This window comes from Cetorhinus maximus, chromosome 9, assembly GCF_964194155.1.
Source record: "Cetorhinus maximus chromosome 9, sCetMax3.hap1.1, whole genome shotgun sequence".
Taxonomy (NCBI): Eukaryota; Metazoa; Chordata; class Chondrichthyes; order Lamniformes; family Cetorhinidae; genus Cetorhinus; species Cetorhinus maximus.
The window spans coordinates 91,845,740-91,871,845 of NC_135887.1; the positions used below are offsets into that span (position 1 = coordinate 91,845,740).

At 43.0% G+C, this 26,106-nt stretch overlaps 2 protein-coding genes and 1 long non-coding RNA gene across 3 annotated transcripts in view; 2 read left to right on the forward strand and 1 right to left on the reverse strand.

The window, feature by feature from the left end:
- lrrc10b (leucine rich repeat containing 10B) overlaps positions 1-5,209 on the reverse strand; it is a 25,250-nt gene extending 20,041 nt beyond the window's left edge. The window contains exon 1 of the mRNA XM_078549089.1: positions 4,975-5,209. The gene's annotated coding sequence lies outside the window, so the exon portion shown is untranslated. The remainder of the gene's footprint in view (positions 1-4,974) is intronic.
- Positions 1-26,106, forward strand: part of eps8l2 (EPS8 signaling adaptor L2) — a 598,035-nt gene that overhangs the window by 51,296 nt on the left and 520,633 nt on the right. The gene's annotated exons all lie outside the window — the stretch shown is intronic.
- Positions 4,341-25,506, forward strand: LOC144684820 (uncharacterized). Its single transcript, XR_013577572.1, has 3 exons — positions 4,341-4,848; positions 15,923-16,027; positions 25,475-25,506. It is a non-coding gene; the product is annotated as an uncharacterized LOC144684820 (long non-coding RNA).

Sequence of the window (26,106 nt, forward strand, 5' to 3'; positions counted from 1 at the left end):
GTTGACCAAGCCACCAACAAAACTTCCTGCTTATCTTCAATCCTGGGATTCTTAATATCCAAATAAAGTACTGCATTAGGCAAACATGGGGCGGGATCTTGGCAAAGGGGGTCTTGACCGCCAGCTGGTGAGCAGATAAGACCCCTGTGTCATCTCGTTTCGGGAAGGCCTGCCATAACTTGTGCCACTCAGGCACTTAATGGGCCTGCCAGTGGTGGGCCTTCCACCGGCATCAAAGGTCCTGGGGTGGAAGTCCCACCCAAAAAGAGCTGGGGGGCCAATCAGAGGTCAGCAGCTCTTCTGTAATCAGCAGCGCCACTGGAGTGGCGGTGGCCGCTGCCACTACTACACCCGCCCAATCGGATCGAGGAGGGACCCAGCCACTGGTGAGTAGGGGGTTGCAGGAAGGAGATCATGGTGTAGGGGTAGCTAGGAGTTTGGCACCTAGGGCAGGGGGTGGCTCTCAGCAGGTTCCCCTTCCTGATGCTGGGCCCCTCAATCAGGCACTGAGTGCTTTTGAATGACGGACCACCCCTCCCCTATGGGGAATCTGCAAGCAAACATACTAGGGTGTGCTTGCAGTTTCATAAGAGCAGCGGTGGGGTGAGGGTAAGTAGGCATTGAATGCCCACTTGAGGGTGTCAATTGGACTTAATCAGGGTGGAGGCAGGAAGGCCCCCACCCGACACACTCCCACCTGATTAACCGTCCACCCGCCTCCAAACACATCATGAGGGAGTGCACAAGATCCCATCCAAGGTCTCAGTTTGGTATCAAGTGTCAGCCTTGGCTCAGTTGGAAGCAACCTCAATTTCCACTTTGGGACTTGAGCATGTAATCTAAGTTGACATTTCAGTGTCTTACAGAGGGAATACTGCATTTTCTGAGTTCCTGTCTCTCAGATGATGTGTTAAAGTAAGGACTCGTCTGCCATTTTAAAGGGATGCCAAAGATCCTATGGCTTTGTGCGAAAGAAGGGCAGGAAGATTTCCCCTGATGCCACTGCCAACATTTACCCGTGAACTAACACATGAAGTTCTGGTTGAAAATCATGGAGCAATAAACACTGATTTATCATTCATTTACTGAATAGGTGGAAATTCAGGGACTACAGGCCAATAATTTCCTAACCAATGCTCTCTGTGATTGTTGGTCTTCACTAGGAATGCTTAATTGGAGAACCAGCTCTTCTGCATCCTTTAAATATTTCAAGCAGAGGTTAAAAGGAACACTGCAATCCGCTCAGGAAAAGGTAAGATTTGGCCCCACAAAAATCATCAGGCCCATTGCCAACTCTCTCTCGCTGGCCCTTCCGAATTGGCTCCCACCCTGGCCTGATGGCAGGCTCCAAGTCAAAGCTACATGATGCTCCCCCTTTCAAAACTGGTGAACTGAATTGGGGCATCCATTTGGAACTTAAAGGTTGTCAACTGAAGTCAAAAAGGCCAGATTCTGAAAACGCTTCAAGTCTTCTGACTGTAGCACAGACACTGTTGACGCCTCGCCCACTTTGTGCATATTTTGGGTGCAGAATAAAAATCCCCCGCTACATGGCATTATGTATGTTCTAAACGAATTCTGCATAATGTACAAATATATGTGTGCTGATGACACTCTATGCTATATATAAATATTTGTTTTAAGTATACAGCATACAAATGTGTGTGCTAAAAATTGCCATCAAGCAATCTAATGTGCATATCAAATTAACTTTATTCAGTGTACTAAGTGTGTTTTAATGGAACCCTACACAACAATATCTGTGCTAAAGGGAATCTACACAGAATGCAAATTTGTGTACGATGTGAACTGTGCAGTAGACAAATGTGTTCTAAATGAACTCTGCAGTGTACAAATGTATATACCAGTGATAATGTGCCCAGAGGTATGAAAGTCAAATACATGAATGTTGCAGATTGCATTCTTTTTAAAAAGAGATAAATTTAGAAGTTAACATTAAAATTGTTAAGGATACCCAGTTTTATGCTTTTCATAAAGTTCTGTAATGTAAAAAGCATCTATTCAGAGTTCAAAAGTGCCTCAATGCAGAAACAATTACTTTAAAATGCAATAATTGTTCTCACACAGACAAATGTGGCCACCATTTTGTGGAAAGCAAATGCCCACGAATAGTTATTCTGCTTTTTTTATAATATTAGTTGAGGGAAGAATGTCGGCTAGGAAAATAAATGTTTTTCCTCAAATAATGCCATGGGATCTGAAGTTTAATGTCTCATCAGAAGTCGATGCAAGCAAGTGAGCATTATTGATCATGTGACGGATAGAAAAGCACTACACACCTACCAGCAGCGGAACCACCTCAGCAATTTTACCAAAGGTGGCCTCCTAATTGGCCGCCTGCGGGCCTGCTATGCAGTTGAGAACAGCAGGTGGGCAGTCCATGCTGCCAGTCGAGTCAGAGGGCCTGCAGCCCTGAAGCCTCAGCAGCACCATTGGGAAAGGTGGTGGCTGCTGAAGCATGAAGGGGACCTCAGGAGCTGGAAAACAAAATCAAAATTCAGGAGGCTGAGACTCAAATCCCCTCCATGGAGATCATTGGGGCCACGAGGGCACCCTTCCCCACCCGCAGCCCTCACTTTGTGCCATCAAGCCTGCCCCCCTTCCCTCAGGCTGCCACAGGGAGGCCACCTCCATTTAGCTGGAGGCCTCCCCACGCATCAACAAAATGCCAACGGCACCGTAAAATGGCCCCCAATAAGGCCTTTAATTATGGCAATTGGCTGACTGCCTCTATAGAATGGGAAGCCTCTCCGTATACGCCAATAAAATGCCCCGATGGCGGTGCTGCATTGGAGAGACGAACTGACCTGGCTCCCTGCGATTTTACCAATTCCCCCACTTTCCAGCGCACTTCCGGGAGAGCCAGTAAAATCCTGGCCTTTAACTCGGTTTTTCTCTCCACAGATGCTGCCTGAGCTGTTAAGTATTTCCAACATTTTATTTTTGTTTTTGCTTGAGCACATAATCTAATCTGACTCTTCAACGCAGTACTTGCAGAGTCCTACACTGTTGGAGGTGCAACATTTCACATGATATTGTCTGTCCGCCCTCTCAGGTGGATGTAAAGGATCCCAATGATGGTTCAAAGAAGAGCAGGTAAATTCTCCCCCAGCCCTGGCCAATATTTATCGCTGAACTGACATCACTACAAACAGTTATCTGGTAATGATCTTGCTGTTTGTGGGACCTTGCTGGCCGCTGTGTTTCTTACAACAATGATTACACTTCAAAATACTTCATAGGTTATAACATTTTGGGATATGTCCTGAGGTCATGAAAGATGCTACTTATATACAATTTATTTCTATGTTATTAAAGTGAAAAGACGGAGGATAACAAGGATAAACTTGCCAGTTCTCTGAACTGAGCTAAATCTGTGCTGCTGTTAATCCCAAACCATCATATACCTTCCTCTGTCTAAGGGAGGAAAATATGTATCTGTCCCAGAACCTTATTCTTATATGAAACATCTATTGGCGGACTTGTCAAACGTCGTCCATCTGGTGCAAGATTCATTTTATTTTGTCTAAAAATATGACCCATTGCGATGTATATATTTCTTAAGACGATAAACACATCTTTCAATGGGGCTTGGATCATTCTAGATGGTTCTTTCTGATTATAACCCGCATGTTCACGTGTCTCCCACAAATTGACAGCGCTATGTTTTTACCAAAAAGATTTCGTCCAGAGACAAGGTGAGGAAACTGGGTTTTGGAGAGAAGGTGGGGGGGGGGGGGGAGTATGCCATTTTCAGATGCTCGGCAGTTTTGATTTTTGCCAGTGCGACATCCTATCAGCTTGCAGGGACAAACTGCATGTTTGTTTCCACGTGGGCCTTGTTCTCTCGATCAGGTGCCGTGGTCGAGCAAAGACAGAGCTAATGAAGCGGGCAGCAGTATACAGGAGCCACAGAGGAGCGGGGCGGCGGGGGAGAGGGGCTCTACTGGCGCCACAACAAAGTTGATGGCTCTCAGTGGAAACCAGAGGTGTGTGCGCGCCACCAGCTGCACTTTTCCAACGTCAGCGTGAATGGGGCGCATTGGAAACCAGAGAGGTGAATAATATCTCCGCCAGCCGGGTGATTAAAAGGAAAGCTTGTGAACACTACATGGCAATTCTGGTTATTGCGAAGTTACAGGATCCTGCATGATTCAATCTTAGCAATAAATATCAGAGAACTATGTAAAAATTAAACTCCTGGTGAATTAGTAGCCTCTCCCTGCCCTTTTTTTTTCCATTCACAGAATCGGAGAGTCACACAGCAGGCATTATATTTCATATCGCATAGTATTTACAGAGCCACAGGCCAATCGGACCAACAGGTCTCTGCCGGTGTTTATACTCTACACGCCGGGCATAGTCCAAATTAAAATAACATTTAGTGGGAGAAAGAGACAGGACTGGCAGTGCAGACAGAAACATGCCAGCGGCGCCTACGGGATGGGTTTGATTCGAACCAAAGGATGGGTTTAGGGGGACGGCATTTGTAGCTACAAAGGAGTTAATGCGTGAGCCATTTTTTTCAGCCAGCGGTGGCAGAGAGTTCACGAAATTACACCAATGGTGATTAATGCCCCGGGGCGAAGCAAGAAGCTTTTACAATCCTGCAGTTAGCCCCATTCGGATCTTACATTTGAGGGGACTTGTTCCAGCGCTCTTGTCAATTGTTGACTTGTGCAGTGAGACGGGAAATCACCACTTGCTGATCAATGTAATAGACATAAACGGGACTGGAACATTACAGTGCATCAGTACAACAGGAGGGGGAAAACAGTCTTAGATCACCAAAAATCGCAGGAATGATTGGCAGCCAGTGGTTTTAAGGTGAGAAACAAAGTGATGCGGAAAGTTTGCGACAGCAGTTTCGGGGAATTTGTAAGCAGCTGTATGCGTCCATGTGGTAAAATAAGCATTGTCCCCTCGCTCCCTTCCCATCTCTGAGTTTCCTACCTTGTCTATTGTGTGATGGACACTGGCCAAACCAGGAGCAACATCCAGGGGCGAAAGGAGGTGACATGTTAACAAAGCTCAGGCTTCCTTTGTCCAGCCAGACCCCGTCTGATCCGCAGACGTCACTTTACTGAATCCTTGCACAACACACATTACAGTAAGGGGAAGAAGCAAGCTCGTCCCCGCCTCCTTCCTTCCTTCTCTCTGCGCGTCCTCGCCATCACCATGGAGACATCTAAAGAGACAGCATCCAAAAAAAAAATGAGGCACTTGAGCATGGAAATGGCACATCAGGTCGCCACCCTCCACCCCCTCCCTACCTTGGCAATGGTCCTGGCCCTGGGCAGGCTGCTGCCTGACTCCTTCCCCGCCCGTGGCGTGCTCAGTCCCCGGGGCGAATGCAAACTGGATTCGGTCAATCTCTTTCACATGTAATTGACAGCGCGGAGAAGGCAGGAGATGCTCTGTTGCTAGGATGCGCTACGCTAAACCCGGGGAGCCTTGGTAACCTGGGTCCATGCCAATTATCTTAAACCATTCATTTTTTTAAAAAATCGTTTATTAGTTGGGAATGAGCCTTTCCTTAGGAAAAGCGATCCTGCCAACGTAATGGCTAAATTCAGTACAGAGGTGTGTTTTTTTTCTTAAAGTAGAGCTGCCCTGCAAACCATTTGAATTATATTGCCTGTACATCATTGGGAATATCTCAGTACCTATAGTTGAGAAGAGTCTCTGTAAATAAAGCCAGATTTGCGGAGAATTCAGCTTGACTGGATAAAATATGGTTAAAAATCTTGATAAATACAAGGCTGGCACTTCATTGTGATATAGGCGGGAATGCTGCATTGCTGGAATGTTCTCCTCCAGATAACCGCGAACTCCAAGGCCTGGCTGGATGGTTTCGGTGGATATTAGAGATCCCATGATATTAATGAAAGGGTCGGCAACTCCCCAGTATTCTGGCCAACATTCCTCCCTCAATCAACACCACCAAAAGCAGCTTCATTCATTTCCATTTGTGGGATCTTGCTGTGCACAACACGACTGCTCCATTTTCCGAGAAGGTAACTGCTTCAGCTGTTTCAGCTGCTTCATCAGTAACTTTCCCTCCAACATAAGTTCAGAAGTGGGGATGTTCGCTGATGATTACACAGTGTTCAGTCAAATTTGCAACTCCTCACGTACTGAAGCAGTCCTTGTCCAAATGCAACAAAACCAGGATAACATTCAAGATTGGGCTGATAAGTGACAAGTGACATTCAGGTCACACAGTACCAGGAAATGAACAAGAGAGAATCTAACCATCTCCCCTTGACATTCAATGGCATTACCGTCACTGAATTCCCCACTGTCAACAATCTGGGGGTTACAGTTGACCAGAAACTTAACTAGACCAGCCATATGAATACTGTGGTTACAAGAGCAGGTCAGAGGCTGGGAATTTTGCAGTGAGTAACTCACCTCCTGACTCCCCAAAGCCTATCCACCATCTACAAGACACAAGTCAGGAGTGTGATGGAATACTCCACTTGACTGGATGAGTCCAGCTCCAACAACATTCAAGAAACTGAACACCATTGAGGTCAAAGCAGCCCACTTAATCAGAAACGTGTCCACCACCTTAAACATTTATTCCCTTCACCAGCAATGCCCAGAGGCAGCAGGTGTACTGTATACAAGGTGCACCACACTGCAGCAATGCATTCACGTCCCATGAATCAATTTTAAAAGTACACAAACCACTTTGAGAGGTTTTGAATGGTGTGATATAGTAATTTTGATCTTTAAAAATAAATGGGTGTTGATGATCTCTGTCCAGTTCACTTATTTTGAACAAAAAACAGAAATACCTGGAAAAATTCCAGGTATTTCTGTTTCTGTTTTTGTTTTGGATTTCCAGCATCCACAGTTTTTTTGCTTTTATCACTTATTTTGAAATCTGCTAGACTTTTCTTCCCTTTCTATTTTTTTCCATTCAAAATGTTTGCCCCTGCTTGAATACAATTCTAAAAGCACTTCCTAAGCACCTTTCCTAAGTAGCCGTACCTCATGTGTGAGCATTGAAATGAATGTTGGCAGTCTATCCAACAGCGGAGGGCATTGTGGCCAAGTACAGAAATAATCTCCTCCAAAATCCACATACGTACACTTTCCAGTTTGAGTCATTGGATACTGGTTTGGGGAGGAACCCCCACCTTAGCTCAGGGACACAGAAATTAATCATCATGTCCCAGATGTTGCCTCAACTGAAATCAGCTAACTCAGCAAAGGATGGGAATTGAACTTGAGAATTCAGACCTACACTGGGTAGCACCTTTACTCAGTGGTGCATCAGGCCCTCACATAATTTATTTTAAACAACACCTGTTTAAAATGCAGCAGTTACAGGGGTACTTAAGAATTTGAAACTTAGAAAAAAATAAACTGTCATTACTTAATATTTTAAATGGAAATTACATGAATCTTTCAGACTTTAGGTTTCTTTAAATACAGGGTTAACAACTCTGCTTGGTTTGTGAAGAATTATTATTTGTTTGACAGTCGTAACCTTGAGTTCATACCATACAAGTCTCAATAAGAAAATGTGTGTGCGTGTGTGTGTGTGTGTGTGTGTGTGTGTGCGCGTAATTTATTTCAGCGTTCCCTGAGCTCAGGCATTGTGCTGAGCATTTATAACCATTTGGCTGGTGAAAATTGTTTTCTGTCTGTCTTAGTAGTAGTATGAGACACTTCAGTATGCAAAACAGTGAGCCCATACCTGGCAATGCTTGTTTCCATGCCTCATAAGCATTTTGTCTTTGTGTGACCTGGCCTTGTTCTTTAAGGTTAATATTACCACTCTCCTAAATAAACATACAGTGCAGAACTAGAACAAGGGAGCTGAGATACTCTTGTCTGCAGGACAGATGGTTTATTTTATTTACCATTGCCAGTAGAGGGCTCGTGTTGAAATCATCTTCTTACCACCTGACATGCATATGCAAGTATTCATCACCCTGCCTGTTCAACTTATTTCCTCGGCCAATTGACCCAGTAAAAATAAACATGCTGGCAATATACAGCAAATCCATTTATATTTCAGAGATTTAGTTTTGATTTTGGTTAAATGGGTTTCTAAAATGCATGTAGACTCATCACCGTGTTAAGTTCCTGAGCTATCTGTGCAATTTCTGTTTGCCCAATGCTGAGTGCACCCACTCAGCGGGACACAACGCACTTACCTAAGTCTAGCGTTCTTAGGCACAGGTTGATAGAGCTACTATATGCAGAGATAATGCTAATGTTTAACTAGCTGAAACCATGCAGTTTGCCAAAGCAAAGCAGTGAAAAGCTTCCCACCACCTGTCTAACTAGAACCATCTTACTGTTAGAGCACTGATGTGTCCAATCCCTGTCCCTTTTGTGCATAACAGATTCCCAATTACTTGTGGGACAGGCATAGGATGCACCCGCCTAAAGACATTCTTCCCATGTCTTTTTCTGGCTTTTACACTGATTCATGCTCTTCTAATTACTGCCTATATACAAGAAGGATCCAGGACTGCCAGGCACTGAGAATGCAGCTGCAAAACGCATCTGTGCATGATATATGGCTTATTTTATCTACTATCACCTAATTTAAAGACATAATTTGAAACCATTCTTCCACTACACAATGAGCTAGCAAGTCATGCTTTATGTGGTGCTGCACTGAAGAAATCTGACGAATTACTGGCTCATCAGCCTACTCTCAATCATCAGCAAAGTAACGGAAGGTGTCATTGACGATGCTAACAACCTGCTCACCAATGCTCAGTTTCAGTTCCACCTGGACCACTCAGTCCCAGTGTTCTCTCTGGAATTTTATTCCACATGATGATCATTGTGCGAAGAATTCCCTGATATCATTCCTAAAATAACCTGTTATTAGTTTCAATTAATATCTCTAATTCTATTCCCACAGGGTAATTTTAAATAATATTCTGAGTGAGCTTTGTCAAATGTTTAGCAATCATAAATTCTTCTATTAAATTACATCTCATGCATCGCCATTGCAGGTTGAAAAGCCAAAACTCACCAAACTTTCTCCAGAGCCCCATGATACCAAAAATCAGGCCATTAATTAAATGCAAAGTTTTGGGGATTCAGGATAAACCCTTGGAATGGAAAAGAAACTTGCTGAAGAATAGGAAACTGCAACATCAAAAACCTCCTTCCTCATCCCTCTTAGCACTCCAGGATAAATACCATCTATTCTTGGGGGTTCATTAGACTAGAGTACATGTAGCCTGGCTAGGACCTCCATCTCATCTATAGTGAAGTAATTGACTATGCTTAGGATATCTTTGTTCAGAGAATTTCTTGTTGCTCATGCCTTCCCCTGTGATTCTTTGAAAGAAGCAGTTATTCGGAATATTTACTGTTTTACGTTCATCCTCAGTTTCAAGCCCGTGTGTATTTTTATAGAATGATAGAAAAGTTACAGCACAGAAAGAGGGCGTTCAGCCATCAAGTCTGCCCTGGCCACTAAAGAGAAAAAAAAGAAACTAGCCACTCATTTTAATCCCACTTTCCAGCACCTGATTCATAGCCTTGCAGGTTACAGCACTTCAGATGCAAATCCAGGTACCTTTTGAATGTTTTGAGCATTTCAGCCTCAACCAGCAATTTAGGCAATGAATTCCAGACACCCGCAATCTGGGTGAAAACCTTTTTCCTCATGTCCCCTCTAATTCTACCAATCACCTGGGCAATAAATGCTGCTCTAGCCAGCGATGCTCACATCCTAAAAGTGAATTTTTAAAAATGCCCCCTGGTAATTGGCCTCTCTGCTAGGGGAAACAGGCCTTGCCTGTCTACCTTACCTAGACCCCTCATAATTTTGTACACCTCAATTAGGTCACCCCTCAGCCTCCTCTGTCCTAAGGAAAATAACCTTAGCCTATCCAATATTTCCTCTTAGCTGCAATTTACAAGCTCTGGCAACATTCTTGTAAATTTCCTCTGTACTCTCTCCAGAGCAATTATGTCCTTCCTGTAATGTACTGACCAGAACTGGACACAAAATTTCAGCGGTGGCCTAACCAGCATTTTATACAGTTCCAGTATTACATCCCTGCTTTTGTACTTAATATCTCATCCAACAAAGGAAATCATTCCAAATGCTTTCTTTACTACCTTATCCACCCATTCTGCCACCTTCAGGGACCTGTGGACATATACTCCAAGATCTCTCACTTTCTCAACCCCTCTCAATATCTTCCCATTTATTGAGTATTCCCTTGTTTTGTTTGCCCTCCTCAAATGCATTACCTCATACTTTTTCGCCCACTCAACCAAGCCATTGGTATCATTCTGAAGACAACAGCTATCCTCTTCATTATCAACAACATGGCTAATTTTTGTGTCATCCACAAACTTCCTGATCATGTCACCCATATTTAAGTCCAAACCATTAATATATACAATGAGCAGCAAGGGCCCTAACACAGCCCTGTGGAACACCACTGGAAACTGCTTTCCATTCGCAAAAAACATCCATTAACCATTACCCTTTGTTTCCTGTCACTGAACCAATTTTGGATCCAACTCAGGGATCTCACTTTTCTGACCAGTCTGCCACATGGGACCTTGTCAAATGCCTTATTGAAATCCATGTTGACAACATCCACTGCACTAGCCTCATCAATCCTCTTTGTTACTTCTTCAAAAAATTTGATTAAGTTAATTAGACAAATCTTCCCTTAACAAAACCATGCTGACTATCCCTGATCACTCCGTGCCTTTCTAAATGACAGTTATCCAGTCTCTCAGAATTGATTCAAATAATTTTCCCACCACTGAAGTCAGACTGACTGGCCTATATTTTTCTGGCATATCCCTCAGACCCTTGTTAAATAATGGTACAACGTTTGCAGACCTCCAATCCTCTGGTATTTCACCTGTATACAGTGAACATTGGAAAATTATCCTTAGAGCATCCGCTATTTCCTCCCTGGCTTCCTTCAACAGCCTGGGATACAATCCATCTAGCCCTGGTGATTTATCCATCTTCAAGGGTGCCAATCCCTCCAGTACTTTCTCCCTCACTATGCTTATTGTATCTAATATTTCACACTCCTCTTTAACTAGAATGTCTGTATCATCCCTTTCCTTAGTGAAGACAGAGACAAAGTACTCATTGAGAGCCCTGCCAAAACATCTTCAGCATCAATGCACAAGTTAACATGTACATCTCTGATAGGCCCTACCCTTTCCTCTGTTATTCTCTTGTTCTTAATGTACTGGTAAAACATCTTTGGGTTTTCTTTGATTTTACCTGCCAACATTTTTTTAATATCCTCTCTTTGCTTTCCCAATTTCCTTTTTTACTTCGCCCTGTACATTCTATACTCCTCTAGGCTTTCTACAGTATTAAGCTTTTTGTCACTGTCATAAGCTCTCATTTTCTGCTTTATCTTACCATGTATGCTTCTGGATAACCAGAGGGCTCTAGACTTGGCAGTGCCACCTTTTTTCTTTTTGGGTCATGTCTACACTGTGCCTATAGAATCTCGCTTTTGAATGCCTCCCACTGATTTGACACTGTTTTCCCTTCGAGGAGCTGTATCCAGTTCACTTTCACCAGTTCATCTCTCAGCTTTGTAAAATTCATCTTCGCCCAATTTAAAACTTTTACTCTTGTTCTATCTTTGTTCTTTTCCATGATGATGCAAAATCTAACTCTATCATGATCATTATCTCCAAAATGGTCATCCACTGCTACTTCATCCACTTGCCTACCCTCAATTCTGAAGACTAAATCTAGAATTGCACCCTCTCTCATTGGGCTTGTTATGTACTGGCGAAAAAAGTTTTTCTGAATGCAGTTCAAAAATGGTGTGCCCTCTGTGCCTTTCACACTCTTTGTATCCCAACTGATATTAGGATAGTTGATGTCTCCAACTATTACTGCCCTATTGTTTTTGCACTCAGAAATTTGCCTACATATTTGTTCTTCTAACTCCCTTCCACTATTTGGAGGTCTATAGTACACTCTTGGTAGTGTGGTTGCCCCTTTTTTTTATTTCTGAGCTCAACCCATATAGCCTCATTTAATATAAAAGCAAAATACTGCGGATGCTGGAAATCTGAAGCAAAAAGTAACCTGCTCCACACCAACCCCCCCACCCCCTGCCCCCCACCTAAACAGTATAAAGCTCATCGCATTTTTACTTCTCTTTAGCTCTGAAGAAGGGTCATACGGACTCAAAACGTTAACTCTGTTTCTCTCTCCACAAATGCTGTTAGACCTGCTGAATTTTTCCAGCATTTCCTGTTTTTGGCCTCATTTAATGCTTCATTTAGTGTATCATCCCGCCTCACAACTGTAATTAATTCTTGAGCCAATAATGCTACACCCCCACCTTTTTTATCCCCCTCTCTATCCTGCCTGAAAACTTTAAATCCAGGGCTGTTGAGTCCCTCTTTAAACCAAGTTTCCATGACCACAATGTTATCATGCTGCCATGTGACTATCTGTGCCCTCAGCTCATTGGCCATTGATGTTAATCAAAGGCGGAATAGCTGGTTGTTGGAATGTCTCTCTACTCCTTAGATGATCCACATGTTTTTGAACAATTCAGTCTTCCACTTCCACTTGGAATAACAAGGGGCCAGTTTGGATACAATTGTGCCAGGAACCCAACAAGATCCACTTCTAAAATTCCACATGAAAACTGTGTCTCCAACAGTGAATCTACAAGCTTTGCTGTGAACACCATGATTCAATTTTTGATTACTCTGATTCTTCTCTACCTTCCCCTGTAAGTTTTGAAACACCAGACTTAACCTTGTACGCAGACGGCATTTCATCAATAATTCAGACAGCGATAATTGAGAAGGAAACGTGAAAGTCGAGTTTCTAGAATACTGTCGGATAACCTCTTCATTCCAGATTTGAAAGTTTGCACAGCTCTTTCAGCTAATCCATTTGATGAGGGATGATATGGTGCTGTTTTAATATGTTTGATTCCATTTAATCTCATCAATCTCTGAAATTCTGTACTAGTAAAGACTGTACCATTATCCGAAACAATGACTTCCAGGGGGCCATGTACACTAAAACATTGGCGCAGATTTTCAATAGATGCTCTTGATGTCAGTGATCTAAATTCATACACATCCATCCACTTGTAATGCGCATCAATGATCAATAAAAACATGGTACCTAAGAATGGACCTACATAATCAATATGTAGTCTAACCCAGCGTTGACCAGGCCACACCCACAGATGCAGTGGAGCTGAAATGGACAACTTCTGTTGTTGCTGACACTGGGGACAGTGCTTGACCATGCTTTCAATATCACTGACAATGCCTGGCCACCAGACATAGCTTCGCACAGCATCTTCATCTTCGAAATGCCTGGATGCACACTGTGAAGTTCTGTCAAGAGTGGTCCTCTTCCTTTCAAAGGAACAACGACTCTGAATCCTCACAACAAAATTGCATCTTGACAACAGGTACTGGTGGAATTTCTTCACTCCAAATATTACTGATAAACCTTCCTTTTCAATTTGTTAAATTACCCTTCTCGGCTTCAGAGAGAGTTCTGGAGACACAGCAGCAGAATTGTACTCAAACACAATCTGTAACCTCATAGCCCGGCATAGCCCCCACTCTACCATTACCACCAAGCCAGGGTATCAGCCCTAGTTCAATGAAGAGTGCAGGAGGGCATGCCAGGAGCAGCACCGGGCACACCTAAAAATGAGGTGTCAACCTGGTGAAGCTATAACACAGGACTACTTGCGTGCCAAACAGCATAAGCAGCAAGTGATAGACAGAGCTAAGCGATCCCACAACCAACAGATCAGATCTAAGCTCTGTAGTCCTGCTACGTCCAATCGTGAATGGTGGTGGACAATGAAACAACTCATTGAAGGAGGAGGCTCCACAAATATCCCCATCTTCAATGATGGAGGAGCCCAGCACATCAGTGCAAAAGATAAGGCTGAAGCATTCGCAACAATCTTCAGCCAAAAGTGCTGAGTGGATGATCCATCTCAGCCTCCTCTGGAGGTCCCCAGCACCACAGATGTCAGTCTTCAGCCAATTCGATTCATTCCATGTGATATCAAGAGATGGCTGAAGGCACTGGATACTGCAAAGACTATGGGACCTGACAATATTCCAGCAATAGTACTGAAGACTTGTGCTCCAGAACTTGCCACGCCCCTAGTCAAGCTGTTCCAGTACAGCTACAACACTGGCATCTACCCGGCTATGTGGAAAATTGCCCAGGTATGTCCTGTACGTGAAAAGCAGGACAAATCCAACCCGGCCAATTACCACCCCATCAGTCTACTCTCAATCATCAGTAAAGTAATAGAAGGGGTCATTAACAGTGCTATCAAGCAGACTTGCTTAGCAACAACCTACTCACTGATGCCCAGTTTGGGTTCCGCCAGGGCCACTCAGCTCCTGACCTCATTACAGCCTTGGTTCAAATGTGGACAAAAGAGCTGAACTCCCGAGGTGAGGTGAGAGTGACTGCCCTTGACATCAAGGCAGCGTTTGACCGAGTGGCATCAAGGAGCCCTAGCAAAACTGGAGTCAATGGGAATCATGGGGAAAACTCCCTGCTGGTTGGAGTCATACCTAGCACAAAGGAAAATGGTCGATGCTGTTGAAGGTCAGTCATCTCAGCTCCAGGACATCACTGCAGGAGTTCATCAGTATCATGTCCTCAGGCCCAGCCACCTTCAGCTGCTTCATCAATGACCTTCTTTCCATCATAAGGTTAGAAGTGGGGATATTCACTGATGATTGCACAATGTTCACCACCATTCGCGACTGGAGCAGTCCATGTCCAAATGCAGCAAGACATGGATAATATCCAGGCTTGGGCTGACAAATGGCAATTAATATTTGCACCATGTAAGTGTCAGGCAAAGACCATCTCCAACAAGACAGAATCCAACAATCGCTCCTTGATGTTCAATGGCATTACCATCACTGAATGCACCACTATCAACATCCTGGGGGTTACCATTGACCAGAAACTGAACTGGACTAGCCACATAAATACTGTGGCTACAAGAGCAGGTCAGAGGCTAGGAATCGTGCGATGAGTAACTCATCTCCTGACTCCCCAAAGCCTGTACAAGGCACAAGTCAGGAGTGTGTTGGAATACTCCCCATTTGCCTGGATGAGTGCAGCTCCCACAACACTGAAGAAGCTGGACACCGTCCAGGACAAAGCAACCCACTTGATTGGCACCACATCCACAAACATTCACTCCCTCCACTACCGACACACAGTAGCAGCAGTGTATACCATCTACAAGATGCACTGCAGGAATTCACCAAGGCTCCTTCAACAGCACCTTCCAAGCCCATGACCACTACCATCTTGAAGGACAAGGACAGCAGATAGATGTGAACACCACCACCTGGAAATTCCCCTCCAAGTCAGTCACCATCCTGATTGGAAATATATCACTGTTCCTTCACCATCGCTGGGTCAAAACCCTGGAACTCTCTTCCTAATAGCTCCGTGCATGAACCTACACCACATGGACTGCAGTGGTTCAAGAAGGCAGCTCACCACCACCTTCTCAAGGTCAACTAGGGATGGGCAATAAATGCTGGCCCAGCCAGCGAAGACCATGCCCCAAGAATGGATTTTTTAAAAAGGCCCATCACATGTCATTGAGCGTGTCTCCGAAGTCGCAATGCTCAGTCAACTGGTTCAACTTCACTATATAAGTTGCGATGGACTCTCCCCGGGCGCTTACTCTGGAGTTAAACTTAAACCTCTGCATTATTAGTGATGGCTTTGGTTAAAAATGCATCTTTATGAGGTCTATCAATTCGTTAAAAGATTTAGAATTGGGCACGTTCGGGGCCTTCAGACTGCGGATGAGGTTATATGTCTTGCTACCACAGACACTCAAAAGAATAGCTTTCTGTTTCTCCTCCGCAGCAATTTCATTCACCACAAAATAAAAGCCAAGGCGCTCTACATACTGGCTCCAATCTTCCATGGACGTGTTATAAGGATCGATTTTGCCGCTGAGTAGCATCACTGGTGAGTATACTTTTCTTTCTTAAGAACTGATGTACTTACATTCATGAGGTGAGGTGCAACGTCGGAGCTATATTACCCTCGTCGCCAAATGTAATGAACTTGATGTACCGGATAGGTTTCTACTTGAATCAGATAACTTTATTACAGAGCTCTTTCAGAAGCTACACGCTTGATTCAGGCCCACGACCAGAAAGCTCTGCCCCTCGATTACCCACGCTTAGGGTTCATTCATCAAGAACAATCATGTGACCCCTAATAGGCAGTTGGCAAAGCTATACCTTCTTGTATTTACATATATACCTTTTAACACGGCTAAATTCCTGTGCTGTACACTTTTTTAACCTGTGCTTCTTCAGTCTTTCAGAGTCACTTGCGAATTTTCTATCTCCCATTCCCTACTCTGAATTTGCCCTCAGGTTCCCATTCCCCTGTCAATCTAGTTGAAACCGCACCCCCCAAAAACCTCCCCCTCCTCTCCTCCCAACAGCACTAGCAAATCTCCCTGCGTGGATATTTATCCTGTTCAGGTGTAGACCATCTGGCTTGTGCAGATCCCACCTTCCCCAGAATAGTCCCAATCCCTCAGAAATCTGATGCCCTCCCTCTACACCAGCTTTCCAGCCGCACGTTTAATCGCTCTGTTCTCCTATTTCTATACTCGCTTACATGTGGGACTGGGAGTAATACTGAGATTACTGCTTTAGAGGTCCTGCTTTTTAATCTCCTTCGTAGGTCCCTGAAATCTGCTTTCAGGACCTCATCCCTTTCCCTACCTTATGGTATTCACTTTTATGATTGCTATCTTATTATTGTGATACAGAAAGAATTTTGCTCAGCTGCCTTTCTTTGCAGGTATCTTTGTTCTTATGATCACCCTCTGCACGTGTTTCTGCATTTTCTTATCTTTATCCCAAAAAGGCCTTTACCTTTCTCCCTGCAGGAATTGGATAGGCCTTTTTCCCTTTAGTGTAACATTTAATTTGTTTGTTAATCCATTTAGTATCAAGTTTGTTTTCACTGAATTAATTCGTTTCTCAATGTGTTTATCCTGCTGATACTTTACTGGCAATCAGTTTTCCACTGAAGCATTGTGCAGACACTTGATGGATGGACATAGAGAAAATGGAATCCTCACCTCTATATGAATGTTTGTCCTGCTCCTATTAGAGAGACAGGCCCAGGTGTGTCCATTTGGAAAAACTCTAGAATTCCTATATGGTAGAGGAGATCTGATAAAACAGGTCCTTCCACCTTTGCCCCTCTGAAGTAACCTGGGAGCTGGTGCACTCTTCAGGTGTTGTGATGAGGAAAATTGTCTCCTACATGTCCCTGCTGACAGGAGGAAGTTCAGCATTGATCACAAGACCATAAGACGTAGGAACAGAAGTGGACCATTTGGCCCATCGAGTCTGATCTGCCATTCAATGAGATCATGGCTGATCTGATAACACCACTTTCCTGCCTTTCCCCATATCCCTTGATTCCCTGATTGATTAAAAATCTATCTGTCTCAGCCTTGAATATGCTTAATGACCCAGCCTCTACAGCCTTCTGCGGTAAAGAATTCCACAGATTAATAACCCTCTGAGAGAAGAAATTCCTCCTCATCTCTGTTTTAAATGAGCGACCCTTTAGTCTGAGATTATGCCCTCTGGTCCTAGACTCTCCCACAAGGGGAAACAACCTCTCAGCATCTACCCTGTCAAGGCCCCTAAGAATCTTATATGTTTCAATAATGTCGCCTCGCATCCTTCTGAACTCCAATGAGTACGGGCCCAACCTACTCACCCTCTCCTCATAAGAAAATCCCTCCAAACCCGGGATCAGCCTAGTGAACCTTCTCTGGACTACCTCCAATGCCAGTATATCTTTCCTTAGATAAGAGGACCAAAACTGTTCACAGTATTTGAGGTATGGTCTAACTAGTGCCTTGTATAGTTTTAGCAAGACTTCCCTATTTTTATATAAAATAAAGGCCAACATTCCATTTGCCTTCCCTATTACCTGCTAAACTTGTCTGTTAGCTTTTTGGGATTCATGCACGAGGACTCCCAAATCCCTCTGTGCTGTAGCTTTCTGCAGTCTTTCTCCATTTAAATAATATTCAACTCCTCTATTCTTCCTGCCAAAATGCATAACCTCACATTTTCCTACATTATATTCCATCTTCCAAGTTTTTGCCCACTCACTTAACCTGTCTATATCCCTCTATAGACTCTTTGTGTCATCCTTCTCCACTTGCCTTCCCACCTATTTTTGTGTCATCCGCAAACTTGGCAATAGTACATTCACTTCCCTCATCTAAGTTATTAATATATATTGTAAATAATTGTGGCCCCAGCACTGATTCCTGTGGCACTCCACTAGTTACAGGTTGCCATCCTGAAAATGTCTCCCTTATCCCAACTCTCTGTCTTCTATTAGTTAGCCAATCCTCTATCTATGCTAATATACTACCCCTAACACCATGGGCTCTTATAAAGTAGCCTTATGTGCAGTATCTTATCGAACGCCTTTTGGAAATCCAAATATACTACATGTAATGATTCGCCTTTATCTATCCTGCTTCTTATCCCCTCAAAGAATTCTAATAAATTTGTCAGGCATGATTTCCCCTTCATAAAGGCATGCTGACCCTGCTTGATGATATGATGCATTTTTAAATGCTCTGCCAATACATCCTTTATAATAGACTCTAAAGTTTTCCCAATATCGGATGTTAAGCTAACTAGCCTATAGTTAACTGTTTCTTGTCTCCCTCCCTTTTTGAATAAGGGCGTTACATTGGCAGTTTTCCAATCCTCTGGGACTTTTCCAGAATCTAAGGATTCTGTCCATCTACTATCTCTGTAGCTACTTCCTTTAATATCTTATGATGCAACCCATCAGGTCCAGGGAACTTATCGTCCCTTAGCCCCATTAGTTTCCCTGGTACTTTTTCTCTAGTGGAAGTTATTGTATTAATTTCCTCCACCCCATTTGCCCCTTGATTATTTAATATTTTTGGAATGCTATTAGTGTCTTCTACTGTGAAGACTAATGCAAAGTATTTATTCAACTCCCCTGCCATTTCCTGGTTCCCCATTATTATTTCTCCAGCCTCATTCTCTAAGAGGCCTATGTTCACTTTGGCCTCTCTCTTCCTTCTTATATATTTAAAGAAGCTCTTACTGTCTGTTTTTATATTACTTGCTAGTTTACCCTCAAAGTTTATTTTCTCCATCTTTTTTTTTTTGGTCATCTTTTGTTGGCTTTTAAAACTTTCCCAATCCTCTGGCTTACCACTAATCTTTGCCACACTGTATGTTTTTTCTTTCAATTTGATACTATCCTTAACTTCCTTGGTTAACCATGCTTGGTTTATCCCCTTCCTCGAATTCTTCTTTCTCACTGGGATATATCTTTGCTGTGAGTCATGAACAATTTTCTTAAAGTCTGCCATTGTTCATCAACCGTCTTTTCTGCTAAACTGCTTTCCCAGTCCATTCCATTCAACTCTGCCCTCATTCCTTTATAATTATTCTTATTTAAGTTTAGCATGGTTGTTTCCGACCCAAGTTTCTCACTCTCAATCTGAATTCTAAATTCCACCACGTTATAGTCACTGTTTCCTCAGGGATCTTTTACTCTGAGATCATTTATTAAACCTGCCTCATTACACATTACCAGATCCAAAATAGCCTGATCCCTGGTTGGATCCGCAACATATTGTTCTATCACTCTCTGAATTCTTGCTCATGGCTACCTCCGCTAGTTTGATTTTCCCAATCTACATGAAGATTAAAGTCACCCATGATTAATGTATTGCCTTTTTTACGTGCCCTCATTATCTCCTAATTTATTCCCTGTCCTACAGTATGGCTACTGTTAGGGGGTCTGTGGACTACTCCCACCAGTGTCTTCTTCCCCTTATTATTTCTTACCTCCACCCATATGGATTCTACATCTTCTGATCCAAGATCATTTCTTGCTATTGTACTTATTCCATCTCATACTAACAAAGCTACCCCACCACCCTTTCCTTCCTGCCTGTCCTTTCGAAAAGTCACATACCCCTGAATATTTAGTTCCCAGCCTTGATCTTCTTGTAACCATGTCTCCGTAATGGCTATAAGATCATACCCATTAACCTATATTTGTGCCATTAATTAATTTATTTTATTCCAAATACTATGTACATTCAAATAAAGGGCCATTAATTTTCCGTTTTTATAATTTTTTCCCCCTTTGACCCTATTTGCTGCTTTTTTTTAATGTTTGTACACTCTGTCCCTTCCTGTTACACTGGGTATCATTACCTAAACAGCTGCCCTGCAATGCTGCCATATCCTTTTGCTTTGTTAGCCTTCTAGTGAGTGGGCAAATGCATGACAGATGCAGTATAATGTGGATAAATGTGAGGTTATCCACTTTGGTAGCAAAAACAGGAAGGCAGATTATTATCTGAGTGGCTATAAATTGAGAGAGGGGAATGTGCAACGAGACCTGGGTGTCCTTGTACACCAGTTGCTGAAGGTAAGCATGCAGGTGCTGCAGGCGGTAAAGAAGGCAAATGGTATGTTGGCCTTCATAGCCAGAGGATTCGAGTACAGGAGCAGGGATTTCTTGCTGCAATTACACAGGGCCTTGGTGGGATCACACCTGGAATATTGTATGCAGTTTTGGTCTCCTTATCTGAGGAAGGATGTTCTTGCTATAGAGGAAGTGCAGCGAAGGTTTACCAGACTGATTCCTGGGATGGCGGGACTGACATATAATGCGAGATTGAGTCGGTTAGGATTACATTCGTTGGAGTTCAGAAGAATGAGGGAGGATCTCATAGGAACCTATAAAATTCTAACAGGACTAGACAGTGTAGATGCAGAAAGGATATTCCCGATGGTGGGGGAGTCCAGAACCAGGGGTCACAGTCTGAGGATACAGGGTAGAACATTTAGGACTGAGATGAGGAGAAATTTCTTCACCCAGAGAGTGGTGAGCCTGTGGAATTCGCTACCACAGAAAGTAGTTGAGGCCAAAACATTGTATATTTTCAAGAAGGAGTTAGATATAGCTCTTGGGGGGAAAGGGATCAAAGGATATGGGGAGAAAGTGCGAGCAAGCCAATGAGTTGGATGATCATCCATGATCATAATGAATGGTGGAGCAGGCTCGAAGGGCTGAATGGCCTACTCCTGTTCCTATTTTCTATGTGTGTTTCTATGTATCCCTTCTCCAGAACCCTCGCCCCGCGCCACCTCCACCCCCCCCTCCACCTATTTAGTTTATAGCCCTCCCTACAGCCTTAGTTATTCGATTCACAAGGACACTGGTTCCAGCACAGCTCAAGTGAAGCCCGTCCCATCGGAACAGCTCCCTACTAACCCAGTACTGATGCCATTGCCCCATGAACTGAAACCCATTCATCCCACATCAATCTTTAGGCCCCGCATTTAACTCCTTGGCTTTATTTACCCTCTGCCAGTTTGCCCTGGCTCAGGTAGTAATCTTGAGATTACTACCTAGGAGGTTCTGCTTTTAAATTTAGCTCCTAACTGCCCAAATTCTTTCAGCGGAAACTGCTTTCTAGTCCTATCAATGTCGCTGGAACCAACATGGACGACGGCAACTGGATCCCTCCCCTCCTTCTCCAAGTTCCTCTCCAGCCCTGAGGAGATGTCCTTAACCCTGGCACCGGCAGGCAACACAGCCTTCAGGGCTCATGCTCATAACTGCAGAGAACAGTATCTATATCCCTAATTATACTGTCCGCTACCACTACTACCTTCCTATTTCCTCCCACCACTTGAATGGCTCCCTGCACCACGGTCTGTCCTCTCGATTATTTATGCGGACAGAAAGGAAAAGAGAAAGTGATGAGGATGAGGCAAGCTCTCCAAACTCATGGCTAATTTCATCCTTCGCTTTTCATTCACTATCTCCTTATTCACTTCCTCATTCCCTCTCAAAATGCATGACAGCAATGTAACAAAATACGCCTGATCAGCTAAAACTGATTCAAAAGCTATCTTACTGATATAGTCTATCATATATTAATCTACAGCTCAAGGTGACCAATAGAAGAGTGTGGTAGAACTCAATGAGCCAGCTCAGTCAAGCATCTCAGAGCATTCCTATATCATCCACTCTTACATTGGAAAGCAGCAACACAGATGCACCCCACTGGGTGTAACAAGGTGGATAATCAATTACTGAGTACTTATTGAGGCTTGTTTCTTGATTGGAGAGAAGCAAGTGCATGCACAATTGGCGATAGCACTGTCAGAAAGCCAGCTTGAGTGGCCTTTCAACTTGAACCAGGAATTCAGACTTCACAGGAGGTTTGGCAGAAATGTCCAACAGTTGCTTGGAAAGACCCAATAATTTAAAACTCCAAAGAAATTGTTGTCTTGCCCCAGGCTCAGCTATTTTTTTTTATTGAATTGCTCTCTAGGTTTCTGCATAAATGCATACACTTCTGTGAGCAAATGCTTTATGAGCCATCGTCTTCATAACTACTTTGGACATGTCAAGTTCAATTGTCTGGCCTTGGTGAAAAAGGGCATTTCAAAAGCGGATTCAAGAAGAGTGCCTCAGTTACAAGGGTACCTATCAAACATGATCCTCCTTCTCCTTCTAGAGTGTTGCTATGGTGGATGGCCATATAGATAGAATAGGAAAAAATATTTCCAGGCAAACAGACCAAGCTACTAGGGGCAGTGCAGGTATTAGAAGGTATTATGTCTCTAATTTCCCTTGTGGCAGAATAGCTAAACAGCAAATGAATAGAACAGCTACACAACTTGCCAGCCAGTGGAACACAAATACCAAGTACTGACAGTAAATGCTAATGAATGTGTACAAGCACAAACAGGAACACATGGGCTTCCTTTTCAATTTTATGTGAGTGCTGTTCTGCCATTCCAGTTAAATTCTAAACCTAACTCTAATTTAACATTTTTTGTAGGCTTCATGAGTGCAGTGCATACAAATGCAGAGAATCCAAGTTCTACCTGAAAGGGCACTTTATCAAGCCTAAGGCAGAAAAGTTCTATGGGCACCATGGAGTGCATTATTTGGCCCTACATTTACATACACACTGGTCAGTACTAAGTATAGTGGTGCAGTTAGCAGTATTGCATTCTTACAATAGTGACAAGACTGAAAAGTGAATTATAATACAGTTAAAGTCCTTTAGGCACTGATTTGGACACAGTCCACAAGGTACTAAGAGTTATTGCAGTTGATATTGACTACATTCATAATTATAATGACTATGACTATCAATCCCGGTGTAAGAAAATACGAGTGTTAGAGGGGATCTAACTAAATTTTCAAGATTATGAAGGGAATTTACAAAATTGACCCAGGAAAACTGTTCACAAGCCAGAGAACACTAGTTACAAATTAGGAAGTTAGTGTAAGTAGGGAAATAAGGCAATAGTTGTGAGTTAAGTTACCATGGAAACCAATCAAAGTGGACAGCCTATATTGGTACTAAGGGCAATTAGATATTTGTTTGAAAAGAGAAAGAACTAAGGTCTTCCCCAATGGCTCAGCTGATCATATGTTAAGCATTTAGCTGTACAAATTGAGATGTCCCAAACTCAATCCCTTAATTATTTATTTACACACAATTTACACACAATACAAATGGTGATGATCATAGCATTTATAACAATTGCAAGATTCAAAAACATCAGAACATTTGGATTTTTATTATATGTTTATATGGGGGGGGAGTTAGTAAGCATTTGCTTGAAGGTTGACTCCCCTCAAGGGAGAGAAAGGGAGAAAGAAGCCTGAAAGCTAAACCTCATGTTGTACACTGAGATAATTACATTTACAATGGAAGAGTGTTGATTCAAAAAGGAGAAAAAATGAATGACATAAGAGACCATTGGTCAATATTTGCTACCGTATTATCACTAAAAATATCTACCAAAACCTTTTCACTTCAGAGTTGAACAATAGTTTTGTCGAGCAGGTTTGCGTGTACAGGGGTCTTAAATTCCACACATTTGGGTCAGTGTGTCTTATTGATTAAAAGACTAAAGGAGTTTTTGAATTGATCGGATGTACATTACAGGAATTTCTGGTAGGGATAATTGTGAATGGCAGAAGTCAATTGAAACATTTTGTCAAACATAGCCTATTCCTGCACAAAGTTGTATAGCTTTCTTCTGTAATAAAAGAATAGGATGGGTTTTTGATTTGTGGTATGGCCACAAATTGGGTGGAATTTAGTGTATGAGACGGGGGTTCCTCCCCACCACTTGGAGAACCGGTGGGAGCACCTTTTCGCTTCATCGGGAGGTGCGATGCTATTTAAGTGTACTTATCTGTATAGCATCGGGTGCCCCACTTGACCAAGGCCCCAGTTGGGCAGAAATCCTGTGGTTGCAGCGGTGGCCACTGCCAGTAATACTCGGAGGCCTTCACCAGGGATTGATGCTGGATCCTTGGTGACATGTAAATGGGGCAGGATGAGAATTGTGGAGAGGAGGTTGCCAGCAATGGAGGGGGAGGGGGGGGTCATGTGCAAAGGCAGGGGGTGACTTTAGGCAGCCCCCTTTCCCAATGCCAGGTCCCTCAAACGGACACTGAGTGCCTGCCAGTGAGAGAGCCCCGCTACGAGGCTACAGGCAAACCCAACAGGGAGAGCCAACTCACTCCCATTAAACCCCTGAGCAACTATTAAATCCTGGTGGGCTCAGGGATAATAGGATTCAAGTGGCTCATTAATGAGTTTAATTGATATCCTATTGCCACTTTGGGCCCTTCCCGCCCTCCATTAAATGTGGGACAGTTTTCCCGCCACCGGCAATTAGACGTAGCTATTCTCACCTGATTCTCCTGGCCCACCTGCCATGATGCCCACTCTGGCGGGCCCCTTCAATTCTGCACATTGTTACAGTAGGTTATATGCAGCAAAACTTTGAATAATGTACAGTAAATAATGTTTGAACCAACAAATGATGTCTCAATTTACACAATATTTCTATGCAAGGAGAGACATTTTTGCATGCTTTTGCTATTTGTTCATTCCAATTTAAAAATATGTCAATCGCAACACCTAGGAATTTTTACTCTTCCTTTCCTCAACATCTACTCCATCTATCTTACTTCCAAAATTAGGATAATTCAATAGTGATTTTTTTAGATTTAAAGTGATTAAAATTTGTCTTTTGTAAATTTAGGAATAGCCTGTTACTATGAAACTATGTGGATAATTTTGGAAGTTCACAATTTAAAATGAAGAAAAATCTAACCTATGCTGAGTTAGTTGTTCTCAGCTGGGAAGATTACACGGTTCACCTCCGCACTCCTAGGCTAAGGAGGTGTAAATCAGTGAGGGCTCCTGACCCTGACTATTGCTCGGAATGTGTAGTTGTTGAATATAGATATATTAGTAATCAGAAATAATGCCCTCTACAATCAAAAAATTAACTCATGTTCATTTCCTAGGCTCATGGATGAAGACCGGACACTTGGTGATGCACCTGAAGTGAGCTAGATGCTGTGGAACCACAACCTAACAAGGAGCCAAAGGTGCCAATTTTAGTCTTTGTGGAAGTTCATAAATGGATTCAGTATAGGATCATAAAAATGTGTGGAGATTTACAACTTCCTTTTGGAATTCAACTTTATTTGGTTTACTTGGATGAAGGACACTGCTCCAGAAACAATGAAACTTAAAAGCCATCAAGTTGTATTTCCCCAAAATGAGGTTTATCTACTTTATGCCACCCGGGTGTCTCCACTTTGATGTGCTTAATGTGTTCTATGACCCAATCTACGGTTTCTTTATGACCCACAATTGGCTTCTTCCAATGTGTCCATGGAAGGATCTCGACAGGAAGGTAGTTCTCAACTTCATGATAATGGTTCAGCCACTGCAATGTCTGTGGAATTGCCGAAGGCTCCACATTTGGTTTTTTTTCTAGACAGGACACCACACATGCAGATGATGGACTCCTTCATATTACCTGTCAAAGCTCCTAGACATAACCCTCAAATGCTGCAGCAATCATTTATGTTCAGAAAGCTTCCTTCTTTTAAAAGCAGGGCCCCTGAGGTCTGCATCAATATTCTCATCA